At 39.0% G+C, this 10,654-nt stretch overlaps 1 long non-coding RNA gene across 2 annotated transcripts in view; it reads left to right on the top strand.

Moving 5' to 3' along the window:
* Window positions 1-126: 126 nt before the first annotated feature.
* LOC138159590 (uncharacterized) overlaps window positions 127-10,654 on the top strand; it is a 128,422-nt gene continuing 117,894 nt past the window's right edge. For both annotated transcript variants that reach the window (XR_011167920.1, XR_011167919.1), the window contains exon 1: window positions 127-196. This is a non-coding gene — a long non-coding RNA (uncharacterized lncRNA). The remainder of the gene's footprint in view (window positions 197-10,654) is intronic.

Genomic DNA, 10,654 nt, shown 5'->3' with positions numbered 1-10,654 from the left:
AGCTCTGTTCGGCACATGCTGTTCAGGGTTACATCACCCCTCTGATCAATCCACCCTATTTGATTTATTCTTGCTTGGCTCAGGATGTAATTAGGGAGAGTACAGAATGACATAGTAGGAAACTTCAGATTAGAGCAGGAATCAGGGGGACAGGTTCTAGATCCAGCTCAGCCACCTATTAACCATGGGAGTTCAGGTAAGTCATTTCCCCTCACTGGGCTTCAGTTTCTACATTTGGCAAATGAAAATTTTAGTGATCTTCAAGATGTCTTTTAACTCTATAACTAAATGATTGTATTATTTCCATTTTATGGTTGAGAAAACTGAGTCATAGAAGCTAAAATCTTGCCTATGGCCAAATTCAAACAATGCCTAGTGGATTTCACTCAAAAGATCCTGGGTCCTTTATTTGTCTTTCAGCATTTACAGTATCACTCCTTGAGGGCAGGCATTTGGTTTCATTTTGGTTTTGGAATCCTTAGTAACTGCTACAGTGCCATTCATATAATAATCTTCTTTGCATTGAAGAGAATTGAATCTAGATCATTGGCCTCAGTTCATAGTGTTATAGATTTAGACCTGAAAGGGAATGTGGTGGCCATTGATACTTGGGTTAAATGACTTGACCCAGGTCACATAGATAGTAGATTTCAGAGGTGGAAGCTGATTCCCTAAGCACATGTGTGGTTTTTGTTTTTATTTTTAAATTTTTTTTTAATTTTTTGCACTACCCTAGCTTTAGGACCTGAATTTAGGGCCCCAAGGAGAGTTGTGTGTTGATTTTATTAGATGTTATAAGAAGCTACAAAGATGCTTGGCTTTAAGCATTAAAGTTTTCTAAAGGAAAACTTTCTGCTTGGACCTAGTGAAACATCTGTTTTTGAGTAATTGGCACTCCCCTTGATAAAACAGTTATTTAGCATGAAGAGCGTGTCATGCAAACACCTCTTTAAGCTTATTTTTGGCCTCTTTCCCCTTTTCTGACATCTATGGGCCAAGTGAAACTCAGGAAAATGAAAGTGTTGGCAAGGAATTGGATGACAAACTCCGAAACCTCAGAGTGGGCTGGGAACCCTGTCTCATGTCATTGACCAGGTGGATACCCAAGCTAGAGAGACACCCTAGGAACTGATAAAATGCTTCCTCTCTCATGGATCCCAGGGAATAAAGAGGGCTAATGCTACCAAGACAAATGACCCAATGATGCAAATGGTTAAGTTAACAAATGTTTCTTAGTTACTCTAGGCAATCCTTTCTACTTGGCACTGGGGATTATGAGGAAGTCTAAGACCCGATGCCTTCTCTCATGGTTTGTAGGGGAGATAAGATGTGTCTACATGGATTTCTAGATGAAGGAAGAAAGGAAGGAAAGAAGGAAGGAAGTAAAGAAAGAAGCAGAGAAAGAAGGAAGGAAAGAAGGAAGAAAACAAACATTTACTAAGCACCTGCTATGGTACCACATCTTGTGTTAATTGCCTTACAAATAGTATCTCCTTTGGTTCTCACAACAATCCTGGGAGGGAGGTGCTCCTATATAATCTCATTTTGCAGTTGAGGAAATTGAGGTAGACAGAACTTAAGGAATTTCCACGGGTCACACAACTAGTAAATGTCTGGGGTCACATTTGAACTCAGAGCCTTCTAACTTGAGATCCAGTGGTCTACCCATTTGCCCTATCTAGCTTCTCCAGAAGAATATGACCAGGATGATAAGAAGTTTGATAGCATAACTTATGAGAATGGGTTGAAGGAATTTGGGGGGTATTTAGCTCAGACAAAAGAAGACAAGGTTGTTGTTATCAAATGATTCAAAGGGCTGTCATAGACCTAAGGAACAGAATTCTGCTGAAGTAGCTAGGTGGCATATGATGGTTTGTTGAACTTGAACTCTGGAAAATCTTAGTTCAAATTCTGCCTTAAATACTTACCATCTGTGGGACCCCCTCGGCCAAGTCCCTTAACCTCTCCCTGCTTTGGTTTTCACATATACAAAAGGAAGAGTTGGCCATCAGTTTAAAATCTCTGATCCTATGAATCAGGACCAATGATAGAGAGTTAATTCTTTTCAATTAATTAAACACAAATTATTCTATGAAAGGCACTGCACCAGTCACTGAAGATTCAAAGACTGAAATGGAAACCAGTGCCTGCCTTCAGGGAACTTATCTGAATTTATCTCCAACATCCTAAGGAGATGCTACTGCCATTTAAGGCAAGACTAAGTTTAGAGTCAGAAGACCAGGATTTATGGGACAGAATCATTGACTCATAGGGCAACCTAATTTACTCCATGAAGTTATTAGGAGTTAATCCTTTTTTTTTGGGGGGGGGGTTGGGAGGAAAACTTTGATTTTGATCTCCCTACAGATGTGAAACAACACACCCACTAATGGCTTGGGAGCCATCCTTAGAGGCTAAGGATATTATTTAGGCCTTGGCACTCATTGTCCTACTCACACATGACTGAAGATGAAGAATTGATTCTCAGTATTAGCTCAAACTCTTGTGAATTTGAATTATCTCTTTCTACAATACATACATAAATATATATTTTATACAATTTTATATTTTATATGTATAAATCAGGAGATTTGGACAGTTGCAAATTAAGAGAAATTCCATTTAGAATGACTACAGAATGCATAAAATATTTGGGAATCTGCCTTCCCAGATACACATAAGAAATACAACTGTTTACCAAAATCCTAACAAAAAAATTGGAAATTTATTAATTGCTCATGGGTGGAATGAAGTAATAGAATAAAAATAATAATATGACTTAAATTAATTTACTTATTTTGATGACATATCAATTAAGCTATCAAAGATTGCTTTATAAAACTAGAGAAAATAATAAAATTATTTTGGAGGGGAAAAAAGGCCAAGAATCTCAAGAGAAATAAGGAAAAGCAACAGGAATAAAGAAGACCTAGCCGTGCCAGATTTCAAACTAAACTCTGAAGTAGTAATTATTAAAATTATTAATTATCAGTTAAAATAATAGAGAGATCAGTTAGTGGACACATAGCATACAGAAACAAATGCATATAATTTCCCAGTATTTGATAAACATGGGGATCCTAGCTGGTAGGATAAGAATTATTTGCCACTATTTGACAAAAACTGCTGGGATAATATAACATTTACATGGTAGAAATTAGCTTTAGATCTCATACCTTATATAAAGTTAAGTTTTAAATGGATATGTGACCTAGATAAAAAAGTTACATCATAAAAATTAGAGAAATATGAAAAAAATCTATCAGATTTATAGGGGAAAAGTTCATGGCCAAACAAGGAATAGAGAAGGTCAAAGAAGATAATTTTGATTACACAAAATCAAAAAGTTTTGACAGAAACAAGTCTGATAATACTAAGATTAAAAGGGAAACAAAAGTCAATTATGAAAAAAATCTATGAGAAATTTTTCTCATACAATTCTCATTTCCAAGATATATAAGGCATAAATTAAAATTTACAAGAATAAGAGCCATTTCCCAGTTGTTAAATGGTCTAGTAAGTAATCAGTTTTCAAGCTAAGAAACCCAGGCTATTTGCAGCCATATTTAAAAAAATGCTTCATAACACTATTAATTAGAAAATTGAAAGTTGAAGGAATTCTGAGATTCTACTTCATACCATGTAGAGGGGTAAAGATGATAAAAAATGTAAATGGTAAGGGTTGGAGAGGCTGTGGGAAAACAGGCATATTAACGCACTGTTGGTAGATCTGTGAATAGGTTCAATTATTCTGGAAAGCAATTTAGAATTATACATAAAGAGTTACTAGACAGTACATGCCCTTTGAATCAGTTATAATACTGCTAAACCTATGCCCAGAAGAGATCAAATAAAGAGAAAAAGGTCTTTACATACAAAAATATTTACAGCAGTTCTTTTTTGTTGTGGCAAAAATACTAGAAACTAAGAGGATGCCAATCAATCGAGGAACAGCTGAATAAGTTGTAGTATACATGAATGTGATGGAGTACTATCGTGCTATAAGAAATTAGGAAGTAGATAATTTCAAAAAAAATTTGGAGAGACTTATAAGAACTGATGCAGTGTGAAGTCAGCAAAACCAGAAAAATAATTTAGATGATGACCTCAGTATTATAAAAATGAACAATTTTGAGGATTTTTACAAACTCATGAAGAATGAATTGAGAAGAATATTTTATATAGTAACAACAGCATTGCAAAGACAGGAAACTTTGAAAACTGTAACAATGCTCATGTACAATGCTTAATGTACAAAGATCCTCCAAGATTCCAGAGGACAGATGATGATACATGCTATCCTTTTCAGAGAGATGTATTAGATTTATGGTATAGAATGATACATACATATGTACACACATATACATACATATATTTGTGTATACAAATTATATATGTGTGTGAGTATATATAGTATAATGTATATGTATGATTTGTATACAGCCTTTGAAGGAATTTGGTTTGCTTGATTACACATATTTGATATAAGAAATTTGTTTTTCTTTCCCTCCTTCCCCTCAAGGGTACAGTGAGGAGAGGAGGGGAGAAAATAGAAAGGCTTGAGGAGGTGGTATCATATATGTGATATGTTGCATGCACTTTCAGATGAAATCCATGTGCTATTAGAAATCTCACAAACTTGCTATGTAACCCCAGTGAAATAGCTTAGTAAAGAGCACATAAAGAGCTGTAGCAATGTCATTGATTATCATAGTGTTATCTTTTATTACATAACACAATGTAATAGGATGCTCATATAAAAAGTATATACTTCAACCTGACATTTCTCTGGTGTTTTAAGTTTTGCAAAGTGGTTTATGTAGATTATTTCACTTGAAACTCACAACCTTGTATTGTAATTTCCATTTCATAGATTAGGAAACTGAGACTCAGAGGTTTAATGACTTGTACAGTTATTGTGTCAGAGGTTAGTACCTAGTACCTAGGTACTCCTTATGTCAGGTCCAGTATCTTCTATACTGCTTCATTGAAACGACAGAGAGCATGGTCTTCAAGAGTTTTGTCAGTGAAAAATTCATCACTGTGTGACTAGCCTGGGGAAGATCTTCTCCAAATTCATTAAGATTTGCCTTTTAATGTCCTTACAAGAAGCATTTTGCTGTGTTCATATTGGAAGCCTTCCAAATTTGGTAGGGATTGCCAGAAATTGTGCTTTTCTGAGGTTCAAACCTTGGAACTCTGGGGTTCCACTTCACATCTATCAGGCCGGCAAAGTTAGCACCAACAACAACAAAAAAGAAAAATGACAAACACTGAAGGCGATGTGGGAAAACAATGACATTAATATACTGTTGGCAGAACGGTGACCTGGCAATTCTGGGAAGCATTTGGTACTGTGTGACTATGCCCAGCAAGGTATTAAACTCTCCATCACTTTTGTCCAGTGGTGTCACTACTAGGTACATATATCCCAAAGTGATTAAAGAAAGAGGAAAAGGATACAAATATACAAAAATATTTATAGCAACTTTGTTTGCAGTGGCAAAGAATTAGAAATCAAGGGAGTGCCCATGAACTGGGATATGGCTCAATAGCATATGAATGTGATGGAATACTGTTGTGCTGTAAGAAATGACAAAGGGAATAGTTTCACAGAAACCTAGAAAACTTCCATGAACGGATGCAGAACCATACAGAAGTCAGCAGTACCAGGAGAACAGTTTATATAATGACAACAATATTGTAAAGACAAGCAACTTTGGAAGAGAACTCTGGTTACCATAATGACCAACCACAATTCTGGAGGACTCATGATGAAACATGGTACCCTTCTCCTGACAGAGAGGTGAAGGAATCAGAATGCAGAGTGAGACATATGTGTTGGATATAACCAATGCAGGAATTTATTTTGATTGATTATGCTGGTTTGTTATGAGATTGATTTGTCAGTGGGGGAGGAGAGAGGATGTGGGAGGGAAAGACAGCAGAACTTCTTTTGAAACTATGATGTTTAATTCAGCAAACAAACAAAAAAATAAATTAAGCTCTCCTGGCAAAGCTCCCAGGAAGCCAAAGTTACCTCTGCATTATAATGTATCATCACCATCATCATTATCAACATCATAATTATCAGCATCATTTTGTGAAGCCCCTGGAATGTCTACAGAGAAATGAGAATGGCGACATTTTCCAATGCTAATTGTTTTCTCTTTAAAAACCTGGAGAGAAATTTAGGGTAGAAAAGGAAAGGACATTGAGAATAGGGCTAGGAGAGAGTTCCCAAGGCTCTTCTCAACTTGTAGAGGACGATGGTTAATTGTAGCTTTCACAGAGGTGGTATCATAAGAAACATGTGAATGGCAAAGGCTGCCTTCCAAAGAGGCAGATGCAAGGAGTGCATTTCTGCAATGAAGGACTATATATATTTTATGCAGAGCTGATAGGTTGTATTATTAGAGATTTTTCTGACTCCTAACCCTACCCAGCCTGGGCATAGGCCCAGTCCTCAGTCCTTGGTATTTGGCAAAGGAATGTGTCCTGCCCAATATCCATCTTAGATCCCTGGTTTAGTAAACAAACAAACAAAAACAATCCTTGGCTTTATGGATTTAAATACAAAATGTAGTAATGTAATGCAACCCTTCTAAACCAAATGAGAAGATGCTGTTTGGTTACTCTGTGTGTGTGTGTGTGTGTGTGTGTGTGTGCGCTCACGCGCGCGCACAAAGATGCATAGACTTCTGAGAGCCCAGATGGCACAGTAAGTGGTAAATTGCTGTAATCCTCTCATTGGTTTTCCTTTGTTCTCAAAGAGGACCAAAATGACATCTCTATGCTAACGCCAAGTCACAGTGGGTCTGATTGTGGCTGATCAGACCAATACAAGCTTGGAATGCTCTACCACAGGTCAGGCACAAATAATCCCTGTGAACATTTGGGGTGGATACTCTAAATTTGTGTATCTTGAATTTCTTTTGAGCTACTTCAATTCTACTTTGCTCATAAGAGCACAGCACCTTCTCTGATGTGGGCTCACCATGCTGGGTGCCACTGTCTCCCATGTCACATAATCAATTTCAAAGTTATTTAAAGAGACCTTGAGAGTGTCCTTGTATCACTTTTTCTGACCACATTGTGAATGTGTGCCCTGTGTGAGTTCTCCATAAAATAGTCTTTGGGGAAAGTGTACATTTTGCATTCAAGCAATGTGGCCAGCCCATCAAAATTGAATTCTCTGAAGCAGAATTTGAATGCTTGGCACTTCACTTTGAGTAAGGACCTCAGTAGCTGGTACCTTATCCTGCCAGGTGATCTTCAGAATCTTCCTAAGACAATTCAAATGAAAGTGATTCAGTCTCTTGGCATAACGATGGTAGACGGTTCAGGTTTCACAGGCATATGACAATGAGGTCAGCACAATGACTTTGTAGACCTTCAGTCTGGTAGTCTGGTAGTCTAATAACTCTTCTCTCCCATACTTTCCTTCAAAGTCTCCCAAACACTGAGCTAGCTCTGGCAATGTGTGTATCAACCTCATTATCAATGTGTGTGTGTGTGTGTGTGTGTATCTATATCTCCCTGGAAAGTACACGACCAAGGTAAGTGAACTTATCCATAGCATTCAGAACTTTTCCATTTGCTGTAACTGATGGTTCCAAGTATGGATGGTGTGATGATGGCTGATGGAGCACCTGAGTTTTCTTGGTGTTAATTGTTAGGTCAAAATTAGCACAAGAGAATTGATCCATACTTTGTTACATCTCAGCATCAGAAGCTGCATTGAGGGCACAATCATCTGCAAACAGAAAATCAAGCACCAACAACACTCCCTCCACTTTGATCTTGGCTTGTAGCCTTTTCAGGTTGAAGAACTTACCATCAGTGTGGTAGCTGATCTTGATGCCATGTTCATCCTCATTGAAATCATTTGACAACATGGCTGAAAACATCATACTAAAAAGCATGGGAGCAAGCACACAGCCTTGTTTAACTCCATTGGTGACTGGGAAAGCACGAGAGCATTGTCATGCTGTCATGGAATTGATGTACAATACTCATGAACTTCTCTGGGTGACCAAATTTTGACATAATTTTCCAAAAGCAGTCATGACCAAGAGTATCAAGGGCCTTGGTCAGATCTATGAACATTATGAACAGACCACAGACTCCTGAAGGTGTCCCACATTTGTGGTTGTAGCATCTTCAAGCTTCACATTCCTGTGGCCTTCGAGCTGTTGTAGGTATCTCAGAGTCTCAGCAGGACTTAGTAGTTTCCTTTCCTTTCCTTTCCTTTCCTTTCCTTTCCTTTCCTTTCCTTTCCTTTCCTTTCCTTTCCTTTCCTTTCCTTTCCTTTCCTTTCCTTTCCTTTCCTTTCCTTTCCTTTCCTTTCCTTTCCTTTCCTTCATTGAGTTGTTGTCTATTGTCATATAGCTAGTACATATGAGAGGCATAGGATTTGAACCCATGGCTCCCTGACACCAAGAGAGGTTATAAATGACCATATCATAGAGTCCCAGAGTTGGAAAAAGCCTTTGAGGTCAACCAGTTTAACCCTTAGCCAATGCCCAAATCTTGTCTGCAAAAGCCCCAGTAGAAGTTCACTTTGTCCATGCTACACTTGCACACTCTCAGTGTCAGGAAGCTTACTACCTCCCCAGCAAGATAGCTGTAGCTGTTGCAAAGTTCTTTGTTATATTGAACCCCCAAATCTTTCTCCTTTTAACTTCTACTTGTTTTACTTGGATCTGCCCTCTGGGACCAAGCAGAACAAGTCTCTTTTGGCTGGTTTTACAATCTCTGCTGTTTCTCTCTGCTTGATGAGATGATACTGCTCAAAAATGTACAGCATTCATCTCTTTAGGATTTTCGTCAATCAGTCAGTCAGTAAACAATCATTTATTAGGTGCTTACTATATGCCAAGCACTGTGATAAAGTTCTGGGGCTATAAAGATAAAAAAAACCTAACATAGTCCCTGCACTCAGGGAGCTCACATTCTAACAGGGGAGACCCTATGCAAGAATTGTACATCCAAAATAAATGCAATATAGATGGAAGGGAATCTCCAAGAAAAGATTCCAGTCAATCATGGTGTGCTGTGATTCCTTGTTTGAGCACGCCAGAGCTATTAGCTAAAAGACATTGTATAGACATTGCTGTCATTTTGGATACTGTTTAGGGCTTGAAATCAAGAAGACTCATCTTCATGAGTTCAAATCCAGCCTCAGGCACTGACTAGTCATGCGACCTTGGGCAAATCACTTAACCCCAGTTTCCTCATCTGTACAATGAGCTGGAGAAGGAAACAACAAACCACTCAGGAACTTTGACAAGAAAACCCCAAAGGGTTGGGCATGACTGAAAGAAATGAACAGCAACAAAAGAGAACTACAATTGGGAACTCCCTCCACCTGTGCAGATTACAACCAGGCTGTGAATCAGTAAGTCAGTCTCAAGGAATTGCAATTTGATGTTTATTAATTGAAAAAGTGAGAAGCGATTTGTCAAAGGTACAGCTATTAAGTAGCAGTTCATGATTCGAACACAAGTCCTTTGACCCCCAAATCAAGACTCTTCCTATCATACCATAGTGGGCAAAGTCATCCAAGAAGATGAAAAAAATGGAAGGGTGTGGGCCAAGTGGGATGAGCTATGTGGGCTGCTGTGAATCAGAGTCCCTGGGACTCAGTTTCTTCATCTGTAAAATGAAGGGTTTGGACATGATGGCATTTAGGGTCACTTCCAGCTCTAGTCCTCTGATCCTGAGATCCTGTATCCATTTGAGTAGGAGGGAAGAACTTGGTATATCACCATGCAAATTGGGAGTGGGGGAGGCTCAGACACTATCTTGAAAAGGGTGGGCCAATCAAAAGATCCAAGGACACCTCAAGATCAGTGCTGAGGAAGTTACTACCAGACCCTGGAACATGTCAGAGCTAGTCTGGGGAGGAGCTTACCTGGGACTCTGCCACAGGAGAGAGGAAGTGTGTAGGTTAGAAATGGACTTAAACATGGTCAGTTGGTAATAGCTGATAAGGAACTTCTTCCCAGGTGCAGATCTGGGCCATCAGATAGGCAACCATCTGGAGAGGAGGAGCCAATTTGAGGAGCATTTCGAGGTCACATGCCCCTTGGAGCTCCCCAAACCTGACAGACCCAACATCTACCTTCCTATAGGCTGCCTCTCTGGGGTTACTCAGCACACCTCTACAGACAGTGGAAAGTTGAGGGTAGCCACATTCATTACCTTACATACCTTTCCAGTCTTCTTACACCTTACACTACCCAGCTACTCCTCAGTCCAGTGACACCAGCTGCTTTGATGTTCCTTGAACAGGATTATCTTCTGTGTTCACCAGCTGTCTCCCATGCCTGGAATGCTCTCCCTCCTCATCTCTTGGGTCCCCTGGCTTCCTTCAAATTCCAGCTAAAATCCCATCTTCTTTGGGAAGCCTTTCCTCATCTCTCAGTTCAGTGTCTTTTCTCTGTTGAGTATTTCACATATTCACAGATTGTGTTTGTCCTTCATTTTTAAAGAGGACCATGGCATCAGGGAAATGATGACATGACTTGCAGTTGACTTTGATTTGAGTAAGGGAGGGCTATGCAAGGTCACCACCTCACTTTCTCCTCCAGAGCCATCTGTATCTTCCTTCCTTCCTTCCTTCCTTCCTTCCTTCCTTCCTTCCTTCCTT

Source organism: Petaurus breviceps, unplaced genomic scaffold (genome assembly GCF_028583685.1).
Source record: "Petaurus breviceps papuanus isolate PSGF00001 unplaced genomic scaffold, PetGlider_PUasm1.0 176, whole genome shotgun sequence".
Lineage (NCBI taxonomy): Eukaryota > Metazoa > Chordata > Mammalia > Diprotodontia > Petauridae > Petaurus > Petaurus breviceps.
This window is presented reverse-complemented; position numbering and strand designations above follow the sequence as displayed.